Source organism: Saccoglossus kowalevskii, chromosome 7, assembly GCF_978046115.1.
Source record: "Saccoglossus kowalevskii chromosome 7, keSacKowa6.1, whole genome shotgun sequence".
Taxonomy (NCBI): domain Eukaryota; kingdom Metazoa; phylum Hemichordata; class Enteropneusta; family Harrimaniidae; genus Saccoglossus; species Saccoglossus kowalevskii.
The window spans coordinates 6,307,579-6,318,362 of NC_140647.1; positions in this window are offsets into that span (position 1 = coordinate 6,307,579).

Genomic DNA, 10,784 nt, shown 5'->3' on the forward strand with positions numbered 1-10,784 from the left:
TGTGGGTATTTCTCGTCTAGGAATCTGTGGGTGGTCCCTGTCACCCTGTTAGACACATAATATGAAATGTTCACAGCTGCCCACGTTCTCCAGAGCATAGTACTAAATAATATTAGGCTTACAAACGAAAATTCTGTAGCCCACAGGCACCATAACATCCTATAAAAACGCATGACATATGAGATCTGAGAAACTTTAATTTGTGATGGAGGTACCAGTTGATATAGAGCATTATTGTATTATATCACGAATCACCCCTAGGACTGAGCTGGCATTCATCTCACATCTGAGTTTTAAAACATCATTCAATGTATAAATTGTACAAGTAGTAAATATATAAACAAATAATAATTTCTATATAGAGAACTTTCCTTTTTTGGTGGGGATTTGGACAGAAATACTAGTATTTCATCAGAACTAGTCGGGTCCGTATATATAGTTTCATAGTTTAATCACACAAATAAATAAATAAAAGAAAATATTACAAATCTAATACTGAAGAGATTGAAGTTTTGTTTAACTTTGCTTTAATTATGTGTCTCTTAGTGATGGTTTTGAATGCATCATACAATGAGTTTCAATGTTTTGTTGCAGAGTATTTTAGACTGTGTTGGTTGAGTGTAAAATTCAGTTTTGGAGTATAATAATTAAAGCTACATGCTAAGCGGGTTTGATAATTATAGGACAATAGGCCCAAATAGTTGTAAATAACATGTATAAAATATTTATTACTGAGATCAAAGACAAATGTCTAGTATTCGTAGTTTTTGGGAAAGAGGAGCAGCATGGGAATACGAGTCGGAGAAAGTGATAAAGCGTACTATTTATTTTTTCTGTAAAGATATATTGGCTGAAGTAGAGTTGCATATGTATTACCCCAGATTTCTAAGCAATGTGTAATGTGTGGAAGAATTAAGGAGTTGTGTAAGAGAATAAGGATATGCTTAGGTACAAAATTACGTATATGTGAATCAATCCAATTTTTGGGGCAGATTTGCAAATTTTTTCCATGACATATTCTGGTCAATAGACACATACTCGCTCTGTCGGTGACCCGTTAATATTCAGGCTGCCTTCAGTAGTGACAGATCGTTTGGGTGTTTAAAGTAATTTGCTTTTTTAGGATTAGTAGTAAGTTTGTTAGCACTGCAACATTCTCGAAATATTTTCCAGTTATTAACTGAATCTGGCCATATCACCCTGTTCAGCTCCAAGAAACAGTTCGGACATGTTACAGAATGTGATTTTATGTTCTTTTGACAACATGGCCACCATTTCGATAAATTTGATTAAATCTCAAAACAAAACATAGTGTTTTGTTATCTTCAAGTGTGTTGTACCTATGTACGAAATTTGAACTAAACAAGGCCATATCTTATGGCCGCTAGTCGGCCATCTTGGACCGAATATCAAAAAAGTGACGTGCACCTATGACCCAATATGCATGATCACCATCCAAAGTTTGATTAAAATCATCCTGTTCAGCTCCGAGAAACAGTTCAGGACACGTTACAGACTGCAATTTTAAGATATTAAACAAAATGTAAATTCGTTCTAGAGGTGCGCAAAGTGGATGGAAATTGTTGTCCTCTAAAACATTTTTATCTTTGATCATGAGTTTGCAAAGCTCCTGTTGTTCTGAGCTGCAAACGCCTCTAAATGTTCTCAGTGATAACGATTTCCACGGTTTTCGTCAAGTGCTCGATTCAGAAATGAAAAGATTGTCCAGTTTGGGGTTGGGATCAAAAACAAAAGCTGCGGTAATTACCAAAGATCAAACCGCGTTCCTGTGGAAACTGAAGCTGCTAGGAAACTATTCTCCCCGGGTTCTTGTTCGCACTATGGTATTTCTAAATAGCCAATACTTTGCCATCAGAAGCGGAATGGAACATCTAGCTCTACGTTTTGATCCACCCCAAATCACTCTGTTTGTTAATTTATTCGGAGGTAGGTCGTGATATCATCCCCGGCTTCGCCACGGGATGATATCACGACTGTACCAACGGAGTGTCATTTCGAGGCATAATATTGGAAATGACACGAGGCGAAGTCGAGTAGTATTTCCGATATTATGCCGAGAGTATGGCAGATCTATACTCAAAGTCTATTGTTATTTTGCGTATGTGGTGTGTATTTTTCAAGACCGTATCCTATTTTTTATAGCGTGCTAAAAAACGGGATAATAGTCGCTAATATTTGTGTGAATAGTTCCGCATTGTATAAAATAGCAAGCTGCATTCATAAGCACGTGATCAATTACAGTACTAGAAATAACAGTGAACCTAGTAAGTGCGTTAATAATTTGGAAACAAAATGTACGAATTAAGAATAGTATTGTAGTAAGTGGCAGGTAGGAGAATCAACAGAAGTGTCACTGTTCACGTCGCCAAGTATAATAGTTTCAATATCTTTAATAATGATAATCTTGTATTGACAGCATGTGCTAGGGTCTAATAATATCAGCTGACCCATAGTATATGTATCTGCACATCTCACCGAACGACGAGTTGACTGTTTTGATCAAGAGTGCTTTTAAGCGAACACAAGACTGGATACTTCGATTTGGGAGAATCTTTCCGTGAAAACAAGTGGAAGAAAAACCAACAGGAGAAAGTCTAACAACTGACGACAATCCCGCCACACAAGTACGCGCAGTCACAGTGAGTACTAAGTTGTCAACAAATATGGCGACCCAAAATTTGCTATCGTTTCCAAGTTTCTCTGTCCATACTGATACTAGATCAACTCGTCCAAAATGGGAGAAATATGTGAAAAGACTTAAGGTAGCGGGACTATTATTTGCCTACTTGTTTTCATCTTCTAATTGTAGCTAAATGACTACAAATAGACCCGGGAAAGTATATATTTTTAGAATCGCCAGACTTCAAGCTTTTCACAAGTGTATTTTGCATGCCCGTATCTGCAATCTACGACGCGTTACTCAATCAAAGGTGAAAAATTACTTTTTCTGTAAAAAAAAATAATTACGCATTTATGCTGGCGATAAGAAGTATTTTTTTCACTTTTCCTAGTTGTTCAATAGTCTGGTAAATTGAATGTGTCTGGTTAGTTTTATTCAAGCAACGCGTTTTAAAAAATAGTGTCCTGAATTTCAATTACTGTTTTAGTCGCATTTCCCCCAACTCAAACCACAACTCGTTGGTAAATAATCGATGAAATAGTTTGTCTGGACACATTCAAGTTCCTCTCATTGTCACCTTAAAGCTGTGAAAATTTGGTGTTAATCCGACGACAATAAGTATACGTTATTTTTTGTTAAAGACCTTGTATTTTGAAAAACATAAACTCCTAGAAAACGTCCATGAAGTAACAGCAAAGATTTTCAAGCTTGTTTATCGGCACAATCAATTTGTTTTCCCATCAAGGTCTGTTTTACCATGTGTAGGGACATCCAAATGTGTAAGGCTATTGGAAACCAAAAAAATAAAGGAATGGGATAGCTATAATTGGATAAATTCGGCATATGAAAACACCAAAATCAATGATTTTTTTCCAGTGTCTGTGTGACCTTGTGTCTGACACATTCATATGCAAATGACTAATCTGTGAAACAAACAGGGGCGGAGACAAACCACTCAAATGTTTGGAAACACTCATTGTGTGTCAGATAGCTACTGATAACACATCCTAACATTGCTTTGTCTTGAGTTTATCTTTGAAACTTATAGGCACACAGATTAAACCTGTGTTGTTGATTTTGGAAAACACTACTGAGGCTGCCTTGCTTCCCTTCAGAAAATCTATATTTTAACCAACTTACATGACATTCTATGTTATATTGACTTTATCATATGAAAGTTTATGGTGCATTTCATCAATTAATAAATAAATGTGAAAATCGTAATTTTCAACACAAATAATAGTCTCGCTACCTTAAAGTAATGTTTGATGCATTTACTGTCACTGAGGATAAACAGAAGCGAGTCCTAGGCTATTACTGCATTACGCTGGGGAAGAAGTGATGGAATGTTTTTGACACACTGTCTGACAGACTATAAGACAAAAAAAATACAAAATCAAAATCAAAGTAAAGTAATAAAAGAAAAAGGCATTAATAACAAAAGTAATAAAAAATAAAATTAAAATAAGTTTATAGCCAAAATAATTAAAGCCTGTATACTAGATCAGATTTTAATCAGATTGGGGATTGCCAAGAAGGTCAAAGTTAAAGCAGTTCAACATGAAGTAGATAGTTCTGAGGAAGAATATGTGTTCACTGTTAACTCACAGCACAGTGGCAAAACACCTTTGATTACTGAATATGTGAACAATATACCGCTTCCCATGCTCATTGATACTGGTGCTACATCCAACATAATGAGTTATGCAACTTACAACAGTCTACCTGAGAAACCTGAACTCAACACAAACCAGAAAACTCGTATTTATGCATACGGCACGAAAGAACCACTACCAGTTGTTGGCACTATTTCAGCTGCTGAGTTATCACATGGAACTCAGTCATGTTCAGTCATGTTCATAGTTACCAAACCAGATGGTGACACGCTTATTAGCTACAATACGGCATAGCAAATGCAGTGACCTATTCCATGGTATTGGTAAGCTGAAGGGTGGGCAATGTCGATGTCATGAAGACAAGTCAATCAAACCCATCGTACAACCGCATAGACGAATACCATTTCATATACGCAAGAAAACCGAAAAAGAGTTACAAAAACTACTTGATCTGAACATCATAGAAAGAGTTGGAGATGAACCAACACCGTGGGTATCACCAATTCAAGTGGTCCAAAAACCCAAGAAACCAGATGATGTCAGAATATGTGTAGATATGCGTGCAGCCAACAAAGCGATTTAGAGAGAGAGACACACAACCCCAACACTAGATGACATAATTACGGATCTGAATGGAGCAAGAGTATTTTCCAAACTCGACTTGAATGCTGGTTACCATCAAATCGAACTTTATCCAAAGTCTCGTCATCTAACTGTCTTCTCTACTCATAGCGGATTACTTCGTTACAAACGTCTTAATTTTGGTGTGCGTTCAGCTGCTGAATTGTTTCAAAACTACATTCAGTTAGCACTACAAGGACTAGATGGCATATTAAATATTAGTGACGACATACTTATATTTGGTAGAAATGAACAAGAGCACAATGAACGACTAGATGCCTGTTTACAGCGCTTACGTGAATGCAGATTCAAAAAGAGTCAAGTTTTTCGGCTGTATATTTAGTCACAACGGTGTCTCGCCTGATCCAAAGAAAGTAGTTGCAATCAGAGATGCTCCACCACCACAAAATGCTGCAGAGGTAAAATCATTCCTTGGTATGGTTAATTACTGTGGGCATTTCATTTCAGACCTAGCTACAATGTCTGAACTGCGAGAGCGAGAGCTAAACAAAGAATCAGCAAAGTGGAAATGAAGTGAAAAGAAACAGAATGCTCTAGATAAAATAAAAGAGAAACTAGTGGCAGACTATACTCTAGCGTACTTTGATCCAAACAAAAAACAGATGTCCTTGTCGATGCGAGTCCAGTTAGCCAAATTGAAGGAAAAACTGCTCAAATTAAATAATATTTAAAATACAAATATGTTTACACTCATAGATCCAAACATATTCAAACAATCTCTTTTGCCCTATATCTCACAGAGTTTTCTTTATTATGAAATAGATAACTTCAACACGATCACACGATTGTGATATGGAGTAATACGTACAGGGCCGCACTATCCCAATTTCAAAATATTTTTAAAACGTTCTAAACGTTTATTTTAAAGCAATTTAGTCGAACTCGCACTATTCAAAAAACAACAATAATTAATTGATAGCTATTAAAATACTTTAGAACAATGTGGGACACTTAGTTCGTCGGTTATAGGCCTTTGGCCGACAGCAAATAGACTATCAGATTCTGTAAGACTGTTTTTAATGATTGTGTTCTGGTTCCGTCCGAACAAAAAACTATATATAATTCTTTCAATAATGGAATGAGTGGTTGGTCAAAAGTTTGGTAACTCACGTGTATCTATTGGCTAAGCTTGTTGTACATACATTTAAATAAATATTGGATAAATTAATGCTGTAGGGTGTATTGGGAGGGGTGGAGGATTTCATGTTTGCAGGGACAGATTGTAATCTGCTATTTTGTTTTCAGGATTCAGCCTGATATTTGATGCTTTCTTGTTCAATTATGGATACAATTTTTGTGGTGGGTGAAAGATGTGTTGATTGGTTGCTGACACCCTGCAGCTTGAAACAGTATAATTCCAATGAACATTTGATATGGCGGTGTCTTCTAAAAACATGGCATCAAAATGATTTCTGTTTATTTATTACTGTTGTATATTCTGAGAACTAGCCACTGAATATGATGTCGGGAATACATGGTATTCTGACCAAGCTTTATTAATTATTGCTGGCAATATTCCAATATGAATTGAGAGCAAACTGTGACATCAAATATAGTCATTGTATTGTTATGCTTCTAAAATAAATCTAATAATAAATGAAAAGTGTACATAAATCAGAACCAACAATTTGCATAATATATATTACGTCATACACCAATCATGAGCGAAAAGGGTAGCCAATGAACAGGAAGTAGTAGTACCAGTTTGAGTCTCAACAGGAACGTCACCGGGCAGTTTCTGCGTAATACCGAATGAGGGCGTTACATGATATAACAGTCTCTCGGGAAATGCGTTCGGCATTTCGTTAACACGCCTATGGCGTTTGAAAATAAGTCACTCTTTATTAGGCCCGAGAACTGTCGAAAGTCTAGTAGCAATAATCAACCTACTCGTCTGTTTGATCTGGGACAGAAACAAATGACCATGCAAGACGATAGTTTGAGTTTAATTATTTTATTGTAATAATGCTTCCTGCTTACATTTTTGAATGTTTAACATTTTTAACATGTGTTATAAAGCTAAACGTCTAGCCGTCGATATGATCGTCTCATAACAGTTGAAAGGTGAAAATCGCTAACAGCTTTTGGGGGTATAGTCCCAATGAAAATTTGATATGGCGGTGTCTTCTAAAACATGGCATCAAAATGATTTATGTTTATTTATCACTGTTGTAGATCCTAAGAAATAGTCATTGAACATGATGTCGGGAATAAATGATATTCTGAACAAGCTTTATTAATTATTGCTGGCAATATTCCAACATGAATTGAGAGCAAACTGTGACACCAAATATAGTCTTTGTATTGTTATGCTTCTAAAATAAAGCCCCGTTTTTGAGGGGTGCTGACAAGCACGTCGTTAAAAAAAAACGAGCCGGAGTCTGCTTTATGTGGTTATTGTAATAAGCTGGTTTCCAATTTTCGCTAATTATATCGGGTGGTATTATTTTTATATCGACCAAAATATGCACTGACTCACAATCTTGTTTCATCTTTCGATCAATAATTTGAAATGAATTGATGGCCAAACGTATATATGTGTTCGGTAATGTGATATTTTTATTGTTCTACGGATAATACTGTTATATCGGTAGCATATTTTTCCGAACGTGTTCTACAGACGACTAAAATTATCTGTTAATAACATATACATTACCATGATTTCACTATTTTTCCCGTGTTGTCCTAGTCCAGTTACTAATGCAGAGTGTTACAGTTATTATGATGATATTTATTAATCGTATTTATTAGAAACAATGTCCTTTTTTTATAAACAGCTTTCTATATTCATATATTTGCGGTGTGCATAACATGTATCTGTCGTAAGTTTAGTGACCAATTAAGTTATCAATTATGGAGTTAGTAAATTTGTGTGACGCAGCGCTAGACAGGCGTTATTTCCCGTGATATAATCAATAGATTAATTTACTTCATAGAAATTATCTTATGTTGAATTCCATCTACTATGTTGATTACCTGTGTGTATAAGATAGGTCTCTAATAATACAGCTCAAATTATATTTAGAAATGTCATAAATAAAAATGTTATGAAAACTATTATTCAACGATAATACTTCTTTTCATGATACATTACATAAATCACACTGAATACTATTATATATTGTTATATATAACGCTCATTCAACGATTGATTATACTATCAGCAGTGTACTGTTCTATTACACCTCGAGGTTGCGAGACTCATGTATATATGAGGGAAACAACACGCAGTATTTCAAGCATTTTAGGGGTGTTCTGTTCCTTGTAACAAGGCAAATTCACCACCTATTCCAATTAAATGTAATGATTAGCTTTTCCACATTAATTTATGATTTGCCAAGGGGTCAATTCTTAATTGATAATAGCTGATTCTGATAATATATTGGTGTGATATCGGTGTGAATGATAATAATTTGATAACAAATGCCTGTACTAGGTCGGATTTTCAAATGCTAGTCGAGGTAATGCTTTTATTATAGTTCTTTAATATGGTTAAGTATCGCCGATGGTTAAGTATCACTGTAGTTTTAAACACGTAAAACAAATATGAATATAATTTTGCCACCGCAACAACGGCCTGTCACTGTCAGTTAGTACAATGTGAATGGGTTGCCTCGACTGCCTATTAAGTAAGCTGTCACAAACAATAACAATTACAAAATAATAAAATGAAACAATTTTTAAACAGACTGAAATAAAAAATAAACAAATCATCATTATCATTATATTTATATGCATCTCATTATCTAAATCATTTATTTCAAAATGTGACCTACCGTAGATCTGATTTAATTATGTACACGTCTGAATAATTATGGTGCATTTAGGGTCTATATGCAGGTTCGTGGGCGCATGGAGCGCTGAAATTAGGTTACAAGGTGTGTTTTTAATAAAAAGTAGATCTAGGTTTTTAATAATGTATTTTGTTGATATGAAGCTTGTTATATACTAGAGTAGTCTTAGTTATGTAGTTAAAATGCTGTGTGATACCTTGCTATAAAACCCACTATCAACAATCCCAAACGTTACGAAATGGACGTAGTGTTTAGAAAACTTCGTCTAGCTTGGCAGATAACGCCTACACTGTAGAAAGAACAGATTCTGTTAAATATCGGAGTATATGTTATTCCCCAATAGCTGCAAGCCGTTCATGGATTACTATGTATATCTATTATTTGAAAGCTACTCCATTTACATAATTGATGTTGAAATAAACACAATCGTATTAGTTGTCTGTTGTCTGGGTGTTGCCAATTTTGCAATATCGTTTACATTATCATGGTTATTATACAAAAATGTTAACGTTCATAAACATAAAGATTAGTATAGTGGATGTCTTTTAAACGACATTAAAATAGTCGGTCATTGTTTGTGAACACTGGCCATGATTGTGTGGGAAGCCGCACTGATAAATCTCGGCCAAAGAAAAAATATTTATGGCAATGGTTATAGGGTTACGCGCTTTGGGACATTCGATCTACGCTTGTGATATTTGTCTCTCAGAAGAATCAGAATGTTTGTTATGCACAGTCTATTTGTTGCAAGACAATGGTGATAAAAAAAAACAGAGGGGTCACTCTATATGCCATTACTACCCCATGTGCATTACAAATTTACCGGGAAAGGGCGGTGTTTTTCACCTTCTGAAGTGGGCTCGCGCGGAAGGTAAATAGGCCCTTTAAAATGCTAATGTCTGCAATAGGCCCCAGGAATAAACTCATAGGGTTGTTGCGCCCGCTGTAGGCCCCTCTTGGATCATAAATCAACGAATGACACCAACAGGAGTTGCATACACAACAATCATAAGTAGCTTGTTTGAGTTGATCCATTCTAAGGTCTATGGTTGATCACACTCCAATAGTGCAAAAAACAATAGGGGATAGCACGTTTTCAATATATGTCTGCAATAGGGGGTGTGTGTTTTTTTTAACATGACTGCTCTAGGGGGTACTAAATTTACATTGCTGGGTATGGTTTGCCAATGTGCTGCCAGCCCTAGGGGCCTATTATTTTAAGCAAGAATGCACATGGTGTATAGTTTTAATATAGGGTGACCCCCTAGGGGAAAAACCTATACTCATTCAAAATGCATTTCGAGAGTGCAGCTGGTTGAGTAATATAATGCAAACAGGACGAAGTGTGGCCTACAGCTTCCCCTGGGGAGAGCACATGGTTTTGTTTTGCCAAAGAAGTGTAGCTGTTCTATTATAACTAGAGGTTGCGAGCTTCATGTATATGAGGGTGAAATCATGCAGTATTGTATTTTCAAGTGTTTTATGGGTATTATCAGTGGCGGCGGCAGAGGGAGCAGTCGTCCCCGCGAAAAAAATTTGGAGGGGCGTCGCCCGTCCAAAATCAAGCTTAAATCCTTTGTTTCAGCAAAATGTCCCCCTCAAAAATGCAGGAAATAGCGTTTCAGAAAGTCTAGATTTCAAATTTGTTAAGGGGAGCATGCCCCGGACCCCTAGTTACGTCGAAACTTCGGCGCATGGTTAGTGAGCAGATCTCGCCCTTCATGCAAAATTTCGTGTAGCCATCTCTGGCTTTGTAGCTTTTAACTAGGCAAATTTACCACCTATAATGATTGGCGTTTTAATATTTGTGACATCAGATTGAAGGTTAATAGTTTTGCTAATGTATTGGTATAACATATCGTTTTGATTTGTCAGTAAACTTACGTTGCCAATTATTGGTAACAAATCATTATGCAGGTGATCTCTGTTTTTTATTAAACATGACAAGTCTACAATTCCTATTGCTTGTACAAAACGTTATTACACATCCTTGTTTATAATCATTTATAAAGTATGATTCAAATACTAGTATTAATTTTTTATATATTAAATGTCCGTAGTCACTGTGATTACTGTTCTCAGTTTTAATCA